The sequence below is a fragment of the Equus quagga genome, chromosome 12 (assembly GCF_021613505.1).
Source record: "Equus quagga isolate Etosha38 chromosome 12, UCLA_HA_Equagga_1.0, whole genome shotgun sequence".
Taxonomy (NCBI): domain Eukaryota; kingdom Metazoa; phylum Chordata; class Mammalia; order Perissodactyla; family Equidae; genus Equus; species Equus quagga.
In genome coordinates, this window is record NC_060278.1 from 54902266 (window position 1) to 54926840 (window position 24575).

Consider the following 24575-nt stretch of genomic DNA (forward strand, 5'->3'; position numbering starts at 1 on the left):
CCAGTGGAGCAATTGCATGAAGATGAGGGGAGACTAACAGCTTGCTTTGATACCCACAGAGGCAGGCAGCTTAACAGAGAGATCAGAGACAGCAGCTGAATGAGGGCCTTGGTGAGATGACTATCACCACATGGTGACTGTGGGTGACCCACTGCTGATATTTCTGAGGAGCAACATCATAGCCTTCCAAGTTCGGGGAAAAGACTTTACTAAAACAGTCAAGCTGAGTCACCAAACAAATAAATAAGCCAACAACTACAGCAACCTTGACAAGCCCCAGAAAAGGACAGTGGAATGAGCATTCAGAGTTGCTAAATCATATCATCCAAAATGTCTAGTTTTCAACAAAACATTATGAGAAGTGAAAAATAAAAAGTGTGAGCCATCAAAGGGAAAAAAGCAGACAACAGAAATTGTGTGCAAGAAAAACCAAGACGTTAGATTTAAAAAGTGTTCAACAAAGTGTTCAAAGTAGCTGTTATGAATATCTTCAAAGAACCTATGAAACTATGCTTAAAGAAATTAAAAAAAGATATGATTGCAATCTGTCAAGTAAAGAATATTACCGAAGAAATAGAAATTATAAAAAAGAATAAAATACTGCTGATAGGTGTGAGTTTTAATTAGTACAACCACTTTGGAAAATTGTTTGGAGGTCACTAATAAAGATAAATATATCTAAGGTGCAAAAATTCCATTCTTAATAATATATTCAACAAAAATGCATAAACTGTTCAAGAAAAGGCACATATTAATTGTCATAGCAAAATTATTCATAATTCCCCAAACTAGAAGCAAGCCAAATGTCCATCAGTTCTAGAATGGATAAAGGCATTGTTGCATATTCATACAATGCAGTCTTATAAAGCAGTGAAAATGAAGAAGCTATTGCTATCAGCAGTGATATGGATGGATCTCATAGAAACAATGCCAAGGGAAAGAAGCCAGAAATAAAATAGGATTTATAGTATAATTCAGTTCTTATGAAATTCAAAAACAGATAAAATTAATCTATGGTGATGGAGGTCAAATAGTGCTTCCCTTTGGGAGGTAATGACGAAGAAGAGAGAGTGGGGAGGCGTCTGGGGTGCCATTAAAGTTTTTGATTGTCCTGTCTAGTGGGACCATAAGATAAGTACATTTTTTAAGAATTTCATTAGATTACATATTCAAGATTTGTGTATTATAACTTATATTTCCGGAATAATCCATGCTTTCTATTTCTTCCAAATTTAAACTAAAGTTAGAACTATGAACCATTAAGTTTTATATAATAAGCAATTTTAAGGGATAAAGTAACTTTGCAGGATAGAGACTATCAGCAATGTGAAAGGTACATTCTTTAATGGCAATGAGGCCAAAATGGTTACCTAAACAATGAAAATTTTGGATGTCCTTGCCCCTTTTTTGTGGCTTTAATGCATAGGTTGAAGCCATGCCTTCAGAAGTCCTTTCTTCTTCTTTTTTTTTTTTTGAGGAAGATTAGCCCTGAGCTAACTACTGCCAATCCTCCTCTTTTTTGCTGAGGAAGATTGGCCCTGAGCTAACATCCATGTCCATCTTCCTCCACTTTATACGTGGGATGCCTACCATAGCATAGCTTTTGCCAAGCGGTGCCATGTCCACTCCAGGGATCTGAACTGGCAAACCCCGGGCTGCCAAGAAGCGGAACACGCACACTTAACTGCTGCGCAAGGGGGCCGGCCCCAGAAATCCTTTCTTCTCATCACACCTCTGTCTCTAGTAATTTTCCTTTAAGTTTAAGATATCACATATCATTTTTTCCTCTGTTTGGGACCTTAAAACATGACTTTAAATTGAACTAAATTAAGAGATGCTAAATGTAGAGTATAATAAAGTTTAGAAAGTCAACATGTTTTAATGTGGAAGTTTCTTTACTGGAGGAAGCTTACATTTAAAACTGTAAACATTTTTTTCATATAGTAAACACTTTTGGCTTTCAAACTATTAAAGAAAATTATACATTTTCTTTTTTTGATTGTTTAATTATGGAATCCAATATTAATGTTTTAGATAAGAAATGCATACATTTATTTAAGAAAGATATTTGTCATAAAACCTTACTTGACCATGACTTCTTAATTTTTGTTGCGAATATGTGGAAATAGAAAGCTCTAGCTTTTTCAAGGTTGTCTTTAAATCTTTATAATAATGTGAAACGTAAGTAAAAGAAATCTGAATATACTGTAAGCAAAATGTGTCTGTTTCCTTCTCTTGCTTTACAACAGTGTATGAGATATCCTCTCTTTAGAGACCCTCTTCAACACTAGATATTATCAGTTTTCTAAGTCATTGTAAATCCGATAGGCTGTTCAACTCCTTGTTGTTGTGTCTCATTAAAAAGGATTGTTTACTATTTTATGTGTTAGGCCATTGCCGAATGCATGTGTTACAGATCTTATTTTCCCACTTTATATCATTCCTTTTCATTGAAATATTGATAGTGGTACACTTATTTCTATATTTGGCACATGTAAATTGTAACAGTGTCACAGAATACAATCGGTCTTTCTCTCTGGTGGTAATATTATAGTGTACTGCTATATTTTTCCAACAAAGACTACATAGTGAAGGTTAAGGAAATATTCCACATTTTCTGTGGTTGCTTTTATAGGTATTACGGCTTCATTTTTGTGAGCCATTAAGTAATATTCCTATACAATTATGAAAATGCAAATAAAATGTATAGATCCGTAGGCTCACAAACTACTGAGAATGTCTTTGGAAAAGTGTAGATGTTCTGTTATATACTGGAAAGAGCCAATATATACTGGAAATTCCAATATTCATTTGGAATTTAAACTTTTGGGTATCAGTTTCCTCTCTAGAAAAGTATGGTATTGGGCTGAATGATCTCTGAGATTCTCTATGGTTCAAAATAGTTAATGAACTGTATTTTTATATTTTCAGTGTAATAAGAGTCTAAGAACTGTGAGCTCTTGAAATAGAAATACGGTATCTAATTTGTATTCCCCAACATCTAGTACAGTGCCTGGCGTATTTAATTATTCATTGCTGCATAAATTTTTCTTTTAATAAACATAAACTGAAGAGACGTAAACTGAAACTCATCCAACATGAGATAAATTTTGGAAGATCTCAACTTGTACTATTTGCTTCTTTTCAAAGAAATTGCTTAGAAGTCAAGGAAATAAAATCACATGTATTTTCCCAGAATGATTAACAGCAGAGAGTCTGAAAGATAAAGGAATGAAAACAGTACTAGCCCCAGGAGACAGGACTAGTATGGAGAATGAGTCAATTGAAGGAATGCAGTAAACCCACATGACCTGGCAGGGAAGGACAAAAATTAAGCAAATTCCCTGACCACACTCTCTGCACACCCTCCAGTCTCCTGTAGGATCTTTCCAGTGGTGACACTTAACCAGAAACCAGATGTTGAGCACATTGATACAATTCAAATGAAATATGCTGTCAGGGAATAGAACTGGATACAGAACAATGGGGAGTGTGTGTGTATGTGTGTGTCTACATGTGTGTGTTGGGCTGAACTGGAAGATACCTAGAACATCATTTCAGCATATCTTTATAATAAAGCTATAAAATTTAATTTTCCAAACTTTTAATTCCTAAACAGCATTTTTGAAGTAACCTTAAATGTTTGAGATATTTGGGTAGATTATTTGGTTTTTTCAAAGTTTAATTATTGAATGTGTAGTGTAATAAAAAAAATTTCTAACTTGAACATAATCAACCTAAATATTATTTTTTCTTTGGTAGGCTACTTCTTAATTATCTCAGGAAATTGACACATGTAACAGATGAGTAGGACACCGGGAATAGGACGGATAGCCCCCATTAATGAAAGGCCCATTAAAATAAACCATTTGACTGTGATTAAGTTAAAAGAGATGATCACCTAATTGTGTCTAATTATGCAGAAATGACTCTATTTTTTTTTCCATTTTTGCAATATGGATATATTTAAAAATTCTGGCTCTTTTCCAAATCACATATGCTCTGCATATTAGCTTCTGATTTTCATAATTTGAAAAATATTACTACAAATATGAATTAGAACATAATATAGTTCATGTTTGCTGCTGAAAAGCGTACAGTAATTTCCTTACCATATTGGGAAAAAAAAAATAAAACAACACTAGTCAAAGTAATTCAGTTGTGTGTATGTGTGTGTGAGTGCATGTATGTCTCTGTGTGTTTGTGTATGCACATACACATACTAGATTAAATCTCAAAACAACTCTATGATTTGAGTGCTATTGTTTTTTCTCTTTTATAAATGAAAAATTGAAGGTGCAGAGAGATGAGGAAATTTGCTCTACTGCTAGTTAATGACTGAACAAGAATTTGAATGGACCCCAGGAAATCTTGCTACAGAAACCTGGTACCAAAGCATTCTGTTGCACTACTTCACCTGGAAATATAAATGAAATATACGCTATAATTTGCAATATCAAGGCATAACTCATAAGAAAGTAAAAACATCAAACATGTTCAATGACATTGCATGCAGTGCATACATTAATGTATTCAAGGACTCAGAAAAAAGTATCAGAGAATAGATGCAGTGGTCTTAACTAGGAATTTCAAGTAGTGAATTCCAAGTGTAATCTGAGGACCCCTAGGGGGTGATGAGAATATTTCAGAGGATCTGCAAGATTCTCTCTTTCCCATTGCATATCTGTGTGAGGCTGGATTTTCTTACGCTCAACCAAAACAACATATTGTAACAGATGGAAAATTATTATTTTTTCAATTTTAACTTCTAAAATGGTAAATATCATTATATTAAACCCACATAAACAAAGCTTTTAGAGATCTTTAAACTAAAAAGATTGAGAATGTAATGATTTAAATGAGTAATAGGGAAAGGTTAGACAAGACTAAAGCAAGAACACATAGTGAAGATAGGAGTAAGCATGGCAAATGTTCATTACATTGAGAAGGCGGATCTGAAAGAATTACTGGAATGAATGTTTTATGTTTGAAGATAGTCAGAAATAAGATGGTGGGATAGGACAAGAATACTTCTGAAGTGTCTACAACAGTAGGGTGAAAAGTTTAGATATGATTTTATAACACTATATCTTCTCTTTTTTTTTCCTGCTTTTTTTTTTATCTCACCAAACCCCCGCCCCCCCTCCCGGACACAGTTGTATATGTTAGTTGCACATACTTCTAGTTGTGGAATGTGGGACACAGCCTCAACGTGGCCTGACGAGTGGTGCCATATCTGCACCCAGGATCCGAGCCCTGGGCCGCCGCAGCACAGCATGCGAACTTAACCACTCAGCCATGGAGCCGGCCCCCATTATATCTTCTTAGACTGGAAAATACCATGATTTTAAATAGAATTAAATACTGACTGTATCCTGCTTCATGATAAGAACTGTTATCAATGAAACATTAAATGGATACTGCATGGAAATCAAGATACAGAGTGACTTTGAATAGGATTAAGGTGGTGGTGACAGGATTCTAGAAATCTGGCCTAATTCTAGACATATGAAAAAGTAAAGTTTGCTAAAACTTGCCTGAGTATGGCAGATGCAAAAGAAGAAAGAATCTAAAGTGAATATGGGATTCTGAATATTGACTATTGGAATGGACATAAATAAAGTTTTCTTATTCTGTGTGTAACTTCTAATGCATCTCACAAGTTTTACAATATTTATTGATTCCAGAGCTATCATTGAAAATGTTCTTTGATATTTTATTACACATTTTAGAATTCTTCTTGCCTAGGGATATAGAAGTTCAAGCAAGTTGTTGATTAAAATATTCTCTTCAAAGAGCAACACATTTACATTTTGCCCAGCTAGTCAATGATATTTTGGTATGTGAAGAATCATGGCCAGTGAAAGTATGTGAAATGACTAAATCATTGAATTTGAACCTAGCTTGTACTAAAAATGTTTAACAATTTGTAGAACAGACATCAAACAACTAGAACAGAGACACATCCATGTCAAAGTAAACAATTGAAATTTTAGCCATAATCTCCAGATAGATTAGCTGAGTCATCTATTTGAAGACACTCTGGGAAATCTTTTTCTTTCTTTACTCCTTTCTTTTTTTCTTTATTGCAGTAACATTGGATTATAACATTATAACTTTCAGGTGTACATTGTAATATATTTCGAATTCTGTGTAGATTACGTCATGTTCACCACCCAAAGACTAATTACAATCCATCACCACCCATTTGTGCCTAATTAGCCCTTTCACCCACCTCCCTCCCCCCTTCCCCTCTGGTAACCACCAATCCAATCTCTGTTGCTATGTGTTTATTTGTCCTTGATTTTATCTTCTACTTATGAGTGAGATCATATGGTATTTGACTTTCTCCCTCTGACTTATTTCACTCAGCATAATACCCTCAAGGTCCATCCATGTTGTCACAAATGGCCAGATTTCATCATTTCTTACGGCTGAGTAGTATTCCATTGAGCATATATACCACATCTTCTTTATCCATTCATCCCTTGATGGGCACCTACGTTGCTTCCAAGTCTTGACTATTGTGAATAAGGCTGTGATGAACATAGGGGTGCATGTATCTTTACGCATTTGTGTTTTCAAGTTCTTCGGATAAATACCCAGCAGGGGGATAGCTGGGTCATATGGTAGATCTATTCTTAACTTTCTGAGGATACTCTATACTGCTTTCCTTAGTGGCTGCACCAATTTGCACTCCCAGCAACAGTGTACGAGGGTTCCCTTCTCTTCACATCCTCTCCAACATTTGTTGTTTCCTGTCTTGTTAATTATAGCCATTCTGACCGGAGTGAGGTGATACCTCATTGTAGTTTTGATTTACATTTCCCTGATAGCTAATGATGTTGAACATCTTTTCATGTGCCTTTTGGCCATCTGTATATCTTCTCTGGAGAAATCTCTGTTCAGATCTTTTGCCCATTTTTTAACTGGGTTGTTGGGTTTTTTTGTTGTTGTTAAGACATATGAGTTCTTCGTATATTTTGGCTATTAGCCCCTTATCTGATAAATGGTTTGCAAATATCTTCTCCAATTGTTAGGTTGTCTTTTCATTTTGTTGATGGTTTCCTTTGCTGTGCAGAAGCTTTTTAGTCTGATGTCATCCCATCTGTCTATTTTTTCTTTTGTGGGAAACCTTATTGAAGGTGAAGTCACCATTCTATTGTTGTCTCCCAATAAAAACACCATTCATATGACTGAAGGTGACAGTCAAACAAGTTCCTTAATGGCCCTGCAGTTGAGCTTATAGTCATTAAATTGACTTTTATTCTACTGGAGTAAAAACAGAATGATGCTCTGTGTTCAGACTTACATAAAGAAATTAACCGCAGTTTTTGAAATGTAAAAGCCCAATGAACACCTTTACAACTTTAAAAAGTTCACAAATATATTTTGTTTTACCTGCGTTCATGTATGAAAGGAGATCAAGTCAGTGAGTGCTTAATTTCTTCTTCAATTCTATCTAAAAGAGAATGACATATGTTGGTGAAATTCAAAACTGTTGTTCATGTTTGTTGAGTGATGAAAAAACCTGGGACTAATTTCACTTTCTGCCTCTAACTCTTCCAGATCGGAAGAATTTATTAGTTTTAGAGCAGAAGCTGTGACAATTGGTAATCCTAATTCCAGAGTCTGCTGTGACTGAGTGCTCGTGGTTAGTCTGGCTCAGTATTAAGATTTCAGATAGTTTAATATCAAGAGGCAATAAGAGCATAGATGTTAAAAGTGGAGATGCTTTACCCATATCACCTGGGGTTGAAGACCAGCAATACTGTGTGGCCTTAAACAAATCACCAACTTCTCTAAACCCGACATCCTCATCTGTAAACTAAAAATGATAATAGTACCTACCTCATAAGTTATTGTGAAGAGTACAGGTATTTATACTATATATATAGATAGATATTGTTAGATATACATACATAGACACGCTTGATAATTAATAAGCATTACTCTATAGTATTATTTCATTATTTTAAAATATTTTCTTTATAAAGCCGGATAGTATAATAATCATTGTCAACAAATTTTAATATACAGACTTGCAGCCGTTTTGTCTTTTTGGTGATTCTATCTCTTTCTCACTCTCGCTCTGCCCTTCCCATCATCCCACACAACTTAAAATTCCTGCACCTTATGAAGTAAGTATATAAATGACATTTTCAACAGTGGGGTCTTCAGATTACTTGCTCCCGGGGGCAGTGTAAGATATATTCACTATTAAAGTACATAGTGAAACAGTCTGCCTTCATGTGTAGTTATGTTCCACAAATCTGAAGATAGTCCTAGAGCAAAATAACAGTTAAAATATCTGATTGGCACCTTCTCACCACCTCCATAGACTGGCATTCAGAGACCTATAATTCCCTTTGTAACCACTTTGCCACACCTAAGCTTTTAAACAAAAATCCAATAAAATCTTTACCAAGTTCTATAGACTAAACCTGTGTCTAGTGACTCAATATATTTTGCATAACTTTTAAGAATCTGATGAAATTTATAGAACATCACTTAGAAAAAATATGCTTATGAACATACAAGGAAGTATTTGCATATGATGCTTGGGTCTTTAACATCTCCCTTGATGGCCATCTGTATTCCTGATGTAAATAGATGAGACAAAATAGAGAAGACAGAGCCAATAATTGTCATATATATTTATAAAGTAAAATATTTAATGAAATAACATAATTCATTTCATATTATATTTTGTGTAATTTTTATTAGGTAAAATATTGCATGCATATTGTATATATAATTTTTTGAATTATATGCAACATTATATGCATGTTGTATATATGATAGTTGTGTGTAAATATGTGTAGGTATATACACACATATATGCACATATGCATGTATGTTGTATGGAGCAACAGAGACAGAGATAGCAAAAGAGAATTAATCTGCGTAATGCAGGCAGCTTTCTTTCAAAATTTTTTGTGCCGTTATTCCTTGAGTAATTGTTTTGCATATGCATTTCATTTATCAGTAGACACATCCTTTTAAATAAGAGAATTCACTATTTTTTCTTTAAGAAAAAAGTCTCAATAATACTATTATGTTTGGCAAGAACATATTACCAGCTTAAATATAGTCAGTTTATTATAGATGTAGAGTGGCACTCTAAACGTCTACCTTTGGTCTTTGCCTCTAAGCACTTCTAAATCTCAAGTGTATATGTATTCACTGAGAAGAGCTTCACAAGTTTGGCAACTCAGTTATGAAACATTAATTGATTCTCAACTCCGTATGTTAAGCTGTTAACCCAGATAGAAAATGTAAGGATTTTTTAAAAGTGAAAGTAATTCTCCCATTTTCTAAGATTCTTATAGTGAGTAGGACAGGAAACAAAATATTAAAATACAATTTGTATTAATAGTGTACTTCCTTTTGCTATTGGGATATGAATAATTACCTCTTTACCGTTGAAATGGCATTGACTAGTCTACAAGCCTTGAGCAAATGGTTCTGTTTACAAATATATCACATTTTTATTTATATTTACAGTAGCTTATCACTTCCCTTTTTAATGCGGTAATTTCAAATTACTGCTATATCAGAGTTAAAATGTGGTACTTTAGGAATGAGAAGCCTGCTGCTGTCATTGACAATGTGCAAAAGGCTCTGGCGCATCCTCTTTTGGAAAAATTTATCCCTTCAGCGTGAAAAGCCTTAAGCAAATCTACAAACGCCAAGGAAGCCTGTATAAAAGGGAATTGTGATGCTAGAGTTGGCACAATCATAGTTGGGTCTATTCATGTGGGAACAGCATATGTGACCCAAATGATAAAAGTTAGAAGTCAATGACTTCATTCTGAAAGTTCAATACGAGCGGAGCTACTTCATAAGTCAGTTCTTATCTGCAAAAATTTGCATTTCATTATGCAATGCACTTTGGAATGTTTAACTAAGCATTAACTAATAAGGAAGAAAACATTTGCTCTGCTAAAAAAAAGCCAGAGAAAAACACATAAACTTTCTTCTGTGACTATGTTGGTGATCCTTCATACAAATCAGTAGCTGAAGGGTTAAATTTCAGTGTAGTCACTCCCGTGGTGCCCAGCAGGATGCTCAGCCTCATGTCCTTTCTGCAAAGCCCAATTCTAGTGGAATATTCATTTTGGCATAAGCCAGCAGAGGATTTGTCTCTTTATTATACAGTCAGAATTCAATGGGTAGAAAAATAATTTTACTTTTATATTCTCTTCTTTCTCTGAGGCTGTGTTAGATACTGATACAAATTAGGCAATTTTCTCTCTCTAAAGTTTCCATTTACCAACAAAAATTACATATTTTAACGAGAGTCATGGGTTTTTATGTGTGTGTAGAAATAAACTTTTGAAGATTTCAAACATTATTGATTATGAAGAAATAATGAATTTCTGAACCTCATTTTTGTAAAGGAATTTATACATTACATCTAATGCCTTGGAGTACAGTAATCTGAAAAATGACAGAAAGAATTGGGATGGTGTATATTTGTACTTTATTCAACTCTATTATGGCAATGAAGTGAATTATATTTTCCTGAGAAAATTTCCCCCAGTGAGGATTTGTCTTGATATTTTCCCTAGCAAATTTGGTTTTCTAACTGTTTTTAACAGCTTTATTAAATACTTTGATACCGGTCAATGCAAGGTTGACATAAGGAAGCCATGCTGTAGAAAAGAAACCATATCGTCACTTTGAATGACCTCTGATCAACTAACCCAGACATGCTCTGTAGATTTTATGGACCCTCCCAGCTGCTATGAGTTGATAACTTTGTTCTACTTAGTTCCTTAGGAATGTGGTGACCCCCAGGCAGAGAGTCTGTGCTGATGGCCATCATCAATGACAACTGAAAGACTAGGGTATAGGCCATTACTCCAGTCTCTGACGCATATCCAGTGAAACAGAAGACTATCGGGAACTGAGACCAGATGTCTGCCACCACCTGGAGATCAGAAGGAGGCCCCTCTGGGATGAGGCGTATTTTTCAGGGACTGTTAAACTTTGGGATGTCTATACTTCTTATCCTTCTGGTCAGACACTTGATTATAAAATGTGCCTTTTAGATGTTGAGCAAGATATAAAACTCTAATAATACGAAAACGTCAACATGAAGTCGGGAACAAGAGAATATTTCCAAATGAGTGTTAAATAATTTCATTCCTCCTACCGAGATATACGCCCCAATTCAGCAGGAAGTTGCTAGATTGGTTGTCGCTCTGAATCCCTCAAGAATGAGAAATACCAACGAATAGGAGGGATCGAAACTGTCAAAGAGTTAGCCATTGAGGATTAAGTAGCTAGGAACTAAAGGATTTTTTTCCTTTTTGCAATTACTGATTATAGCTTTTAGCTGTTTAACCCACCCATTGTTAACTGTGCTATTTAGGCAATACACTATCTGACTCCCCCTGGGTTCCTATAGATAACATCTCCCTGGAGTCTTAGCCACCATGGTAATAGGTGTGTGAGCTGTTTTTCAGGAATTAGGACTCCTTGTCCACTTCAGGCTGGTGGAGACCACCAGTGCATCAACTGGGCCTGTGCAGATGTCCGATAGGTGACCATTTTATGTCAAGAGGCTAAAAACCCCACCCTCAGAACACACTAACACCGCCATTTTGTGAACATGGGTCCTATGAAGAAGTATGGAGTCTGACTATGCTTGCACAGATCATCAATTCCCTCATCTCTCCTCATCTCCAATCACCTATCTCCACATTTCAGACCACCTTGCCCCCATCCCTAAATATCTGTGAGTCCCTATTTGGGGGGAAGCAGATTTGAGACTCATGCTCTTGCTTCTTCACATGACTGCCTTGTGAGTACACTCTCTCTCTGCTGCAGTCTCTCATTGTCTCAGTGTTTGGTTTTCTGGGCAGAGGACAAAAATGAGCCTGGTTCAGTAACATATATATATACACACACATACAATTGAAGTGCGTAACAGGATGATTGCTAGTATATTCACAAAGTTGTACAACCATCATCTCCCAAAGAAAGCTTATACTCATTAACAGATACTCCCCATTCTAGCTCTAGGTAACCACTAATCTACTTTCTCTATAGATTTGCCCAATCTAGATTTTTAATGTATATGGAATCCTACAATTTGAGGTCCTTGGTGACTGTTTCTTTTTACTTAGCCTAATGTTTGCAAGGATTATAAATGTTTCATTCTTCATTCATTTTTATCTCTGAATAATATTCCATTGTATTGAACACTTGGATTGTTTCCAATTCTTGGCCATCATGAGTAATATTGATAGGAAAATTTGGGTACAAGTTTTTAAGTGTATGTTTGTTTTAATTTTTCTTGGATATATAACTAGGAGTGAAGTTGCTGGGTTATATGGTAACTTTATGTTTGACTACTTGGGGACCAGCTTAACTGTTTTCCAAAGAGACCGCTCCATTTTACATTTCCACCAGCAATGTATGAGAGTTCAAATTTCTCCACATGCTCACAGAGGCTTATTGTTTTATGTCTTTAATTGGAGCCATTCTAGTGAGGGGTGGGGTGTTGTTTCAGTGTGGTTTGATTTGCATTTCAATGATGGCTAATGTCAAGCATCTTTTTATGCTCTCATTGGCCATTTGCATAATAGTCCTGCAGAAATGTCTGTTCATATTCTTTACTCATTTTAAACTGAGTTGTCTTTTTTGTTGAATTGTAAGAGTTCTTTATTTATTCTGAACATAATTCCCTTAGCAGATAAATGATTTTCAGATATATTCTCCCATTTTATAGGTGATCTTTGCCCTTTCTTGAAGTATCCTCTAAAGCTCAAGTTTTTAAATTAAATTAAATCCAATTTATTTATGTTTCCATCGATGGTGCTGTTGGTGTCCTAAGATTTCTGCCTAAATCAAGTTCACAAGACTTCATCTTATGTTTTATTCTAAGAGTTTTCAAATTTTACCTTATACATTTAGATCTACAGTTCATTTCAAGTTAACCTTTATTTATGGTATAATGAAAGGATCTGACTTCTTTCTTTCACCCAAGGTTAGCTAGTTGTTCCAGCACCCGTTATTGAAAAGACTATTCTTTCCCCATTGAATTGTCTTAACACACTTGTCAAAATTGTTTTACCATAAATGTAGGAGTTTATTTTGGACTCTTAATCATATTCCATTGATCTATTTTTCTACTCTCTTGCTATTATCTCACTATGTTGATTGCTATTGCTTTGTACTAAGTTTGGAAATTGGCAAGTGTGAGTTCTCCACTCTTGTTCTTTGCTAAGAAGATTGTGCTCTTCCATTTCCATATGAATTTTAGGGTCAAATTAGCAACTTCTGAAAAAGAATCATCTGGGATTTTGACAGATATTGTATTAACTCTGTAGATAAATTTGAATTTGAATTGTTCAATCAAATCATATTTAGTATTTTTATTGTATAGTTGAATTCCTGCCTTCCATATTACTTTCTGTTTTCTACGTCTCACGTCTTTTATTCCTCTGTTTCTTTTTTCCACTTTCTTTTGCATTAAGTGGATATTTTTCTACTGTAACATTTTAATTCTTTTAATGATTTTTAACTGTATATTTTGAGTTATTTTGTAATGGTTACCCTAGGGCTCACAGTATAAATCATATCAGAGTGTACTTCAGAATTACCATAATTTAGCTCCAGTGAAGTATAAAAATGTTGTTCTTGTATAGCTTTATTGCCTCTTTTCTTTTGTGTGTTATTATTGTTATACATATACAACTATATATGTTATATACCCAAACACACATTGTCATAAATACTGCTTTATAGGATTTTATTCCATTTAAACAAATTGAGAGAACATAGGAATATTTTTAGTATATATTTACAGAGTTTATTATAGTTACCATTTCTTATTTACTTTTTCTCCTTTGTTTTCTTTTTCCGTTTCTTCCTGTTGATCCAAGTTACCATCTGGTGTTATTTGATTACTCCAATACAACTTATTCCCACCCACCTCTCTTGTCCTATTATTGTCAAATGTATTACATATTTATATTTTATATGACTAACAGTACAATTATACACATACTGGTTTTTTTGCAAGAGCTACTAACTAAGTTATAAAGAGGAAGAAACATGCAATTATACTGTCTTTTATAATTACCCACCTAATTAATTTATTGGTACTCTTTAGCTTAGAATTACTGTCTGACATCATTTACTTTCACTTTGAAGAACTTCCTTGAATATTTATTGTAATGTAGGTGTGCCAGCAACAAATTCTCTTGAATTTTGTTGATATATGAATGTTTTTAAGATAGTTTTATGGGATATTACATTCTTGGTTAAGAGTTTGTTTGTTTGTTTTTCTTTCAACACTTTCCATATCTCATCTTACTGCCTTCTGGCCTCTTTTTTTTTTTTTTAATAAAAAGTTAGCTATTAATTTCTTGGAGTTTCCTTGCATAGGATGAGTCATTTTTCTCTTGGTGCTTTCAAGATTTTCTTTGTGCTTCTGGCTTTCAACATCTTGACTATGATGTGTCAGGATGTGCCTCTCTTTTTATTTATCCTGCTTTGAGTTCATTGAGCTTCTGATATGTAAATTAAAGGTTTTCATCAACTATAAGAAGTTTCAGCCATTATTTATTTGCATATTCTTCTGCTCCTTTTTCTCTCTCCCCTGTAATTCACCTGTTACATGTAAATTGACACATTTTATGAGGTCCCACGTTTCTTTGAGGCTCTCTTCTTTTCTCTGTTCTGTTTCCTGCCCTTTCCTCAGATTGAGTAAATTCTTGCAATCTACTTTCACGTTCTGATTGTTTCCTTGGCCAGCTCACATCTGCATTTGAACCCCTCTAGGGAAATTTGCATTTAAGTTATTACACTTTTCAATTCCATGATTTCCATTTGGAGATATATACAATTTTCATATCTTATTGATAGTCTCTTTTCAATGTGACATAATCATCATATCTTGCTTTACTTCCTTATATACTTTGAATATCTATGTATATTTTTTTTGGAGAGGAAGATTGCCCCTGAGCTAACATCTGTGCCAATCTTCCTCTATTTTGCATGTGGGGTGCCACCACAACATGGCCTGACAAGTGGTGTGTAGGTCCAAGCCAAGGATACAAATCTGCGAACATTGGGGAGCTAAAGCAGAGTGCACGAACTTAACCATGTGCCCCTGGGCTGGCCCTTGAATATATTTTTAATAGCTACAATGACAGCTGTTTCTGCTAACTCTGAAGTCTGAGCCTTCTTACAGGCAACTTCTATTGCCTGCTTCTCTTCCTTTATATGAATCACATTTTCTGCTTCTTTTCTCGTTCCTTTGCATGTCTTGTATTTTTTATTTTGTTGAAAACAGGACATAGATAATGTCTTGTAGCAATCCTTAACTCTGATCCCTCCCACCCCTGGATGACTTGTTGCTGTTGTTTTCTTGTTTGTTTAGTAACTTATCTGGAGCAGTCCAGTGAAGTCTGTTTCCCCTGCAGTGTGAAGTCCCTAATATGGATTTTCAAAGAGTACAGCCTTGGGCATGTGCCAGTCACCCTGACCCCTCATCCACAGGGATGACAGTGTTTCTAACAGGGTTCTCTTTGACTAGCTCTTTCTCTGAGCTCTCTGTTAAGCTTCCTGCCTCTGTTGGTTTCACACACCACTGTCAGACTCCACTGATTATCAGCAGCTTGCTGTAGAGGTACACAGTCTCTGTTCCTAAGAACTGCCTCTCCCCTGGCAGAGCCTCTGTGCCGCTCTTTGGGAAATGTGTGTCAGGACAGCAATCTGCTTCTCTCAGTGTCTCTCCTGCTTTACGAGCAAAGACCTAGACAGTTTGGTGGTCTCTGGGCTTTTTGTCATTCCTCTATGAGTGTAGAATATCTGACCTAAAGGTAAGCTGGGCAGGGGTGGTTGGGGCCCAGGATTCTCAGCCTTCAGTGCCTGAGTTAGAACTTCCACCCTACAAGTGGATGCTAGATGGAGGAGGCATGCCCTAGACCTCTGCCTCCTCTTGGTTGAAATAGCACTTTTGCCGTATGGAGTTGGGGTAGATGCAAAATTCTGGTGGCCTGCTCCTCCTTGGAGTGGCCCTAAGGTCAAAGGTTAGGTAAGGGAGGCCCCCCACTTGGTTGTACTTACTGGAGTAGAGCTTCTGATACACAGAGCTTGGTGGAAGGAGTTGAGTTGATTTCACTGTCACTGACCCTCACTGTTTTTATAGAGATTTGATAGATTTCTTGAGTAAATGTTTCTTCACTTGCTTTATGCCCTGAGGACAATTTCCAGAGACTTTAAAGGGTCATTTTTACAATAGTTTGTACAAGTTTGGCTGTTTTGCAGGGAGAGGGCCCACAGAACTACTCATGCCCCCATTCTGGAAGTGTTCTCTTCACCATATTGTTTTCAAAGAGTTTCCTACATACAAAATCCTCACTCTCACCTTCCAACTGCCACAACATCAAACTTAGCCTTTATTGGATTGGGAATAAATCCTGGATAAGTAAGAGTATATTTATATTTAAGATAAAGATGTGGTGGGTGTTGTTACTGGAACTAGCTTATGCCTATCAGCCCTTTTTTCTATTGTTTCTTTTCATAAAGCAACTAACATCCTAACATCAGTCTTTTGTCCAATTTTCAGCCATCCCTCAAATGGTCTTTGGTGAAACTGTGAATTTTCTTTATATCCTAAACATAGCTTTTTACCATATGTGGTTTAAATTAATAATTGCTAATGAGAAAAATAGACACTTTGAGGTAATAACTCAATATAATTCTCCTTTGTCTTAAATTTACTTGTACTAGTTACTTAGTGTGTTAATTTTCTCTCTATGCTTACATCTATCCTTATCCTAAGAGAGTTAGCCTCTCATAGATAGAAATAATTCTCTGCCTAACTTATGGGAAAATACGAACTAATAAAATTAAAAGGCATTTATCTAGATATTAATATATTATTTATAAAAATTCAACTTTTGTAATTCAGGTCCCCAATTTAAGTTTTTTTTCCAATGTAATTTCTAGGAAGTAACAATTTAAAAAGTTTTGTACAAGCTTATAGAGTAAGAAAAATTCATTTTAATTCTGCCCCTTTTTCTTGTAAAGCACTATAGTTTTGCAATATAGACATTTACTATACTTTACTATACATTCTGTGTAAAACATGCTGGACAGCGGGAAGCTGCTGTAATAGTTACCTAAAAATGTGGAAGTGGCTTTGGAATTAGGTAATGGGGACAAGTTGAAAGAATTTGGAGGCACATGATAGAAAAAACCTAAATTGCATTAAACAGACTGTTGGTAGAAATATGCACACTAAAGGTGTTTCTGGTGAAGGTTTAGAGGAATTTAGGAAACGTTATTGGAAACTAGAAAAGAAGGTAATGTGATGACCAAGGAGGAGGCATAAATTGGAGTGACATGGCCATACGTATAAAGACAACCGGTAGCCATTAAAACTGGAACAGACGAGAAATGAATACTCATCTTGAGCCTTTGGAGGGCAAGTGGCTCTGCTCACACCTTGACACTGGCCCAACGATACTGATTTCAAACTTCCAGCCTCTAGAATTGTAAGAGAATACATTTCCATTGTTTTAAGCCACCAAGTTTGTAGTAATTTTTGATCACAGCCAAAGGAAACTAACCCACGTTTAACTCTGGGTTTTAGTCTGCTTGGCTCCTAAATGGGAACTCTAGATGAGAGGGTTGCTCCCACCTAGCATTCTCTGATGAATAGGATAGACATTCCAATCAAAAAAATAAAGTATGCCATTGAGAGAAGTGCATTTATTCATTTACTTAGTTTGAAAAATTTTAAGTGGATGAATTAATTAATTCAATAGTATTATTTTGCTACCTTCCCTATGTTAAATGCCTGTTACAGGATATTGGCAAAAAAATAAATAAATAAAAATTTAAGTTTTCCATCATAGAACTCACTTCTAACATGGAGGCTAACAGGTAACGAAAAATCGTTAAACACCATGATGAGTGCCGTATAGAGATCAGTCTACAGAAGTGATCTAAAGGATGTCACATTGAAGTGTCCCCACATCTCCATGGGCTCCGGCACCCCACTGTCCAGCAGAAAAATGGACAGTGTTTCAGAGAAGCAAACGTATTTTTTCAGGACTCAAGAGCCAAAAATATCTGAGCCACTTACATAAAAAGGAAAAGTAATAACATAAGGTCTATGGAATTCAAAAAAAGAAAGAAGAAAAGAAATAGCAATAATTGCAGAGGCAAAACCTGTGTTTTGCACTCAGACCATTGTTCTGATGGGTTAAATGATGGAGGATGGGAAAGGTTAATAATTACTAGGACATTTTCCCTTGAAATTTCCCCTCTGTTTCTTTTCAGAAGAAATTGCTCATTTTCATTCCAAAAAACACTAAGAACTCAAACATGTAAAGAAGATAATAGGCTCTCTTTACATTTTGCATACTTCATCTTAAAAGCAAATAAGCAAAGTATGCAAGACAAAATTATCTGTGACATAAATAGGCAGTTTCTGGAAGAAACAGAGCAGATATGTGTAGGCATCTTCCTAGAGTGTTTCCAGTACTCATTCAACCAATGTCTTGATATAGTACCTAAAAAGATTAAGTGCTACATCATGCCCATGACTTTCGAACTGGGACATCTGGAATAACCTGGGCTCTTTAAGGGTAATGTTTAGAAAGAGCCAGGGTTGGAAGTTGTATGACATTTATAGTGTCTCTTAGAGCCACCATTTTTGTGACCAGATAATCAACATATGATAGACATACTGCTTTTCTAATAACTTGTAAGGCAAGTGGCCAGCAGACTAAACCCAAGAATTAACTTCATCTTCCAAAATTATTATTATTGAAACTATTAAGAATGCCTTTAAAGATCAATTTATTCACTTAAAGCTTGGAGATATCCTTAACAATATGGAAGATCTTAAAACCCTGAGCCAGAACTGAGAATTCCGACTCATGTCTGATAAACCCAAAGGTGACACTTTATGTAGTCACTTATCTATTTATTTGGCTACTTAAAAAATTAGGCGTATTTTTATTTTAATTTAAGGCACTTCCATCGAAAACAAGACTTCCTTGCTTCTTTTAAAATATTTAAGCAGAAAAACTCACTTTGTGGCAGTATTGGTCTTTGATTTGTGGTTGGTTACCTAGTGTGTTTCACAGACGTCGATGAGGCCATGTCATTAATTTAACCCTCACTTTTCAGGTAATCAGTGATATCCACGTTTTTCCTTGGTGGACAGACTGCAAGATAATCCTAGCCAGCAATCAGGCAAAAGAAACCTGTCAATCCTGCCTCTCCTGAAGCTGCCCCACCTTCTCTAAGCACAAGGTCCTTGTCTCCTTTTCACTGAAGCTCTTAAACCTGCCTGCTATAAACCTAATCAAACTGTAATCTGGTCCACTGAAACGTTTCTACATATCTTAATATTTCTTCCCTACTTCTCTGCTGATTCAAAGGAAAAGGATTTTTGTTGTTATTTCTATTTTTGCTTTTCAGTGTAATCCCAGGGTTTAACTTATTGTCTAATACATATGGTTACAATTCAATAAATGTTTTGTATATGTCTCCTTTCCTCCCATCTTCAGAAAGGAGTATACTTTGCGAGATTAATCTTTTTCATCTCTTCTATTCCATCCTCTCCAATCTCAGCTAGGTTCTTTGTTTATCTTGGCTCATTACCCTATTATTTTTTGAGAAACAACGTGTAATAATGGTTAGAGCTATTGTGACTGGCTACCTGTGTTCAATTCCTAACTAAACTGCTTCTTAGGTATATGACTATGGGCACATTATTAATCATGTGCCTGTGTTTTCCTGTCTAGAATTAGATTTGATGTCACCTATCTCCTAGAGATGTTAGGAAGATTAAATCAGTTATACATGGGATACATATAAAACACTTATAGGAATGTCTTGCACATAATAAACACTCAATACTCTTATGTTTTACTCATTCTATTTTTTTTTTTTTTGAGGAAGATTAGCCCTGAGCTAACATCTGCCGCCTATCCTCCTCTTTTACTGAGGAAGACAGGCCCTGAGCTAACATCCGTGACCATCGTCCTCTATTTTATGTGGGACACCTGCCACAGCATGGCTTGCCAAGTAGTGCATAAGTCTGCACCCAGGATCCAAACCGGGGAACCCTGGGCTGCCGAAGGGGAATGTGTGAACTTAACTGCAACGACACCGGGCCGGGCCCTACTCAGGCTATTGTTTATAGTCCATTTTATTGGCTTATCGCTTCTCTTGGGACTTTCTCTTACTATGAAACAAAATCTTCATACATATCTGATTCCCCTTTAAATTAATTTTCCATATGGGTGTTTGACTTTATTGCCAAACTTTTAGAAAATATAAATATTCGGTTTTTACTTCTTGGAAACCCTTAACGTTCAGCAATCTGGCTTCTACTGACTATTCCTTGATGGACAAATGGCCATCTTAGCCCTCTCCTAGTTAAATAATGCAACACTTAGCATAATTGATCATCTTTTCTTAAAACAATCACGTTCTTAAATTATGTATCAATGCATATTAAGAAGTTTCTTTTTATCTCTCAAATCACTTCTTCCTTATTGCCTCTTCTATAGCCCTCAAAAAATTCCTTAAAGAAGGCCTTTATAGGATCAGCATTTTTAATATTTTTATATACTAGGAGCTTATCTATATAATACAGTAAAAATTATGATCCACAAAATAAATATAATTTTATTACAAATGTTTTTGATTATTTTGAAGAAACAGAATGAGGCACTGTGATGGATTAGGAAAATCACTTTATAAAGGAGGGTAGGAAATGGTTTTTCTGAGAGACTGTTGATAGAGTTTTAGGAGAAGCGACTTATGTGTTAGGTGAAAGAATATTTCAGGAAGATAAAATAATAGTGAAAGCTCTGATAAAGAACTTCTGGGAGAAGAAGAAAATTAATGTTCAGTGTGTTGCTCTGGGAGGAAGATAGTATAACAAGTTTAGAGAAGTGAATGAAGAGGAGATCTGCAGGTCGTGGGCTGGAATTGATGAAGTGCCAGCAATTATGGTAGACGTTTGACACATGATATATTTATTTCTTACAATATTTCCATTCATAGTGTTTTTAAACCTATTTTACAGATGAAGAGATGAGAAACTATATTCAGATAGAGTATGTATTACATGTCATTTTTAGTTAATAATATATAATGATAACTATCCATTATTTATTTTATGTCTATTGTATGGCCATCTTTATGCTAGATGCCAACTATGACATTTAATTTAGTCCTCATAAAAATACTCAACGTTAACATTATGTGTGTGTGCACGTGTCTGAGTATACTGATTTTGTTTGAAGGTCGAACAACATGTAAGACAAGTTTAAGGTTGACTTTAATCTATCTGACTCAACATGTTATAGCAATTTCAACACAATTCCAGCAAGAAATGCTAGAGTATGGATCACGGTAGAATTAAAGTTTTTGGCCATCTTTTCCTCAAAAACACAGACTTAGACAATCACTCATGATGGGAGATCATTTGTGGAAGTCCAGGAGTCCAGCAGACTGTAGGAGTGAAAAAATCCAAGATGGATTGAAGAGGGTAGAAGGAACAGTTTCACTTTACCTGTATCACCCCTCACTCAAAGTGACACAACTCAGTGCCAAGAGACCATCTCAGCCAGTAATTTTTCCCATGGGGAAAAGTGATAGTATATGAATGAGTACTGGCTTCCTCAGCTTTGCAGGGTGTCGTCAAAGATACCAACTTCTTTCTTGTCCCATCCAGAACACTGAGGTGTAATGAGTGACTAGGGGGTGGAGGGTGGCTGGGTGAATAGCAGACGGGACTCTCAGAAGGCATCAAAGGGATGCAGATCCTGTTAACCACGTCATGGACTCAATCAGGAGGCCAGCCCACAAGCTGCTGGGATCTTGCCTGCAGATGCCCCCAAGTGGCCCATGGCACTCCCATGTTCTGCCCACATCACCCTCACCCCTCCACCTCATGAGCAGCTCCCTGTGTGCACTCTTGTTGGTGGCAAGAGCGAGCCTTTGCAGATGGCTACTCAGCATGTGCAGAAAGCAAGCCCAACTCTGAGGAACTGGGAGAAGCCACACAAATTTGAACATTCAGCACTGCCCTAGAAAGAGCAAAAGGAAGGCTGTTAGAACTTGGACTGGCTTTGCAAGATACAGAGAAAGCATACAACCTTCAGCATTACTCACAAGAGAGAACAAGAAATGTGGAGAAGATGTATCCACTGAAAAGATCAGAGAAAGCCTCAGAATCCCTAACACGGATGATGGACAGTATTTCTCTCCCAAAGATAGTCACTAAAGACTGGAAGTGGTCACTGCTTCAGCAAATACCAAAATAGCAATGCAAGAATTCAGGATTATGAAAAGTCATGAAAGATGACATCACCAAAGGAACAAAATAATTTTCCAAATTATTTGCAAATAAATGGAGATCTGTGATTTGCCAAATAAAGAATTCACAATGGCTGTCCTAAGGAAACTCAGAGAACTACAAGAAAACACAGGAAGACAATTCAACAATATAAGGAAAACAGTACACTAACCAAATGAGCAGTTTAACAGATAGAAATCATAAAAATGAACCAAACAGAAATTCTAGAGCTGAAGAATCAAATGAATGAAATGAAAAATGCAATAGAGAATTTTAAAAGCAGCAAGAGGAAAAAATAATTGCTGACATACATGGGAACTGTCATAAGGCAACTAGCAGATTTCGCAGCAGAAACATTGCAGGCCAAAGAGAGTGGGATGGTCTATTCCAAGTGCTGAAAGAAAAATTTCCAACCAACAATACCTGGCAAAAGTGTTTCAGATTTGAAAGTGAGATAAAGACTTTCCCAAACTAACAGAACCTGAGGGAGCTCATCACTAGACCGGCCTTACAAGAAATGTTGAAAGGAGATCTTAAGTGAAATGAAAGGATGCTAATTAGTAACATAAAAATATATGAAAGTACAAAACACACTGATAAAGGTAGGTATATAGTCATATTTAGAATACTCTAATACTGTAATAAAGTGGTGTGTTAAGCACTTTAATGTAAAGGTCAAGGGACAAAAGTCTTAAAAATAACTATAGCTACAATAATTTCTTAATAGATACACAATATAAAAAGAGGTAAATTATGACATCAAAAACAAAGTGTGAGGGAGAGAATAAAAGGGTAGAGTCTTTGTATGTGATAGAGGTTAAGAAGTTATCAGGATAAAAGATACTGATATATCTACAAGATGTTTTATGTAAGCCTCATGGAAACCACGAAGCAAAAATCTACCACAGATGCACAAAACATAAAGAGAAGGAAATCAAAGCATACCACTATGGAAATTCCTCAATTCACAAAGAAGACAGCAAGAAAGGAAGAAGGAAACAAGTGAGATTAAATCAAACTAATAAGGTTTTGCACAGCAGAAGACACAGCCAACAGAATGAAAAGTCAATCTATAGAAGAGGAGGAAAGATTTGCAAACCACATATCTAATAAGGTATCAATATCCAAAATATATAAAGAATTCATACACCTCAATAGCAAAAGAAAACTCTGATTGAATGATGGGCAAAGAACCTGAGTAGACATTTTCCCAAAGAAGACACAAATGAGCAACAGGTACTTGAAAAGATGCCCAGCATCACTAATCATCAGGGAAATGCAAATCAAAACCACAGTGAGATATCAGCTCACACCTGTTAGAATGCTATTATCAAAAAGACAAGAGATATGAAATGGTGTGTATGTGGAGAAAAAGACACTTGTGCACTGTTGGTGAGAATGTAAATTAATGCAGCCAATATGGAAAACAGTATGGAGGGTCCTCAAAAAATTAGAAATAGAACTACCATATGATCCAGCAATTCCACTTCTGGGCATATGTCTAAAGAAAATGAAATCACTATCTCAAATAGCTATCTGCACTCCCATGTTCGTTCCAGCATTACTCACAATAGCCAATACATGGGAACAATGTAAGTGCCCAGTGAGGGGTGAATGAGTAAAGAAAATGGAGTGTGAGTGTATATATATATGACTCAAGCCACACAACTTAGCATAGAATCTGAGGGTTATTCAGTGTTCCTTATTTTACACAAATCGTGGAGGAAATAGAATTCTGGAATGGAACAAATTGTGCCGTCCCGTCACTCACAACCTATTGACTGTCTGGCTATGTCACTTGCATAATCCTATCCAGACCCTCATACCATCATGAAGCCTGGTTTGCAGCATGAACTGAGGAGTGCTTCACAAACTGGAGGAATGCTATCCACCAGTTGGTGCATAGTTCCCAGTCAAATGCAAAGATATACATTATCTTTACCCTGCCCTATTTGACTTTTGCTTTAGGGCCCAGACCCCAAGTTAAGTGGGCACCCTACTGGCTGTGCTCATTCTGATGTACACACAGAAGGGTACAATTTGACTACCAAAGACCTTATTGAATACAAGAGAGTGGTGGCAATCAGTCAATACTTAGGTCCTTGCCAAGGTGATCAAATAGAGTGTATGTCAGACACAAAGATAATTCTGGAAGAGGATGCCTTTCAGCCACTTCAAACCAGTGGAAAAAAAAAAAAAAAACAAGTACCAAAGGCAGATT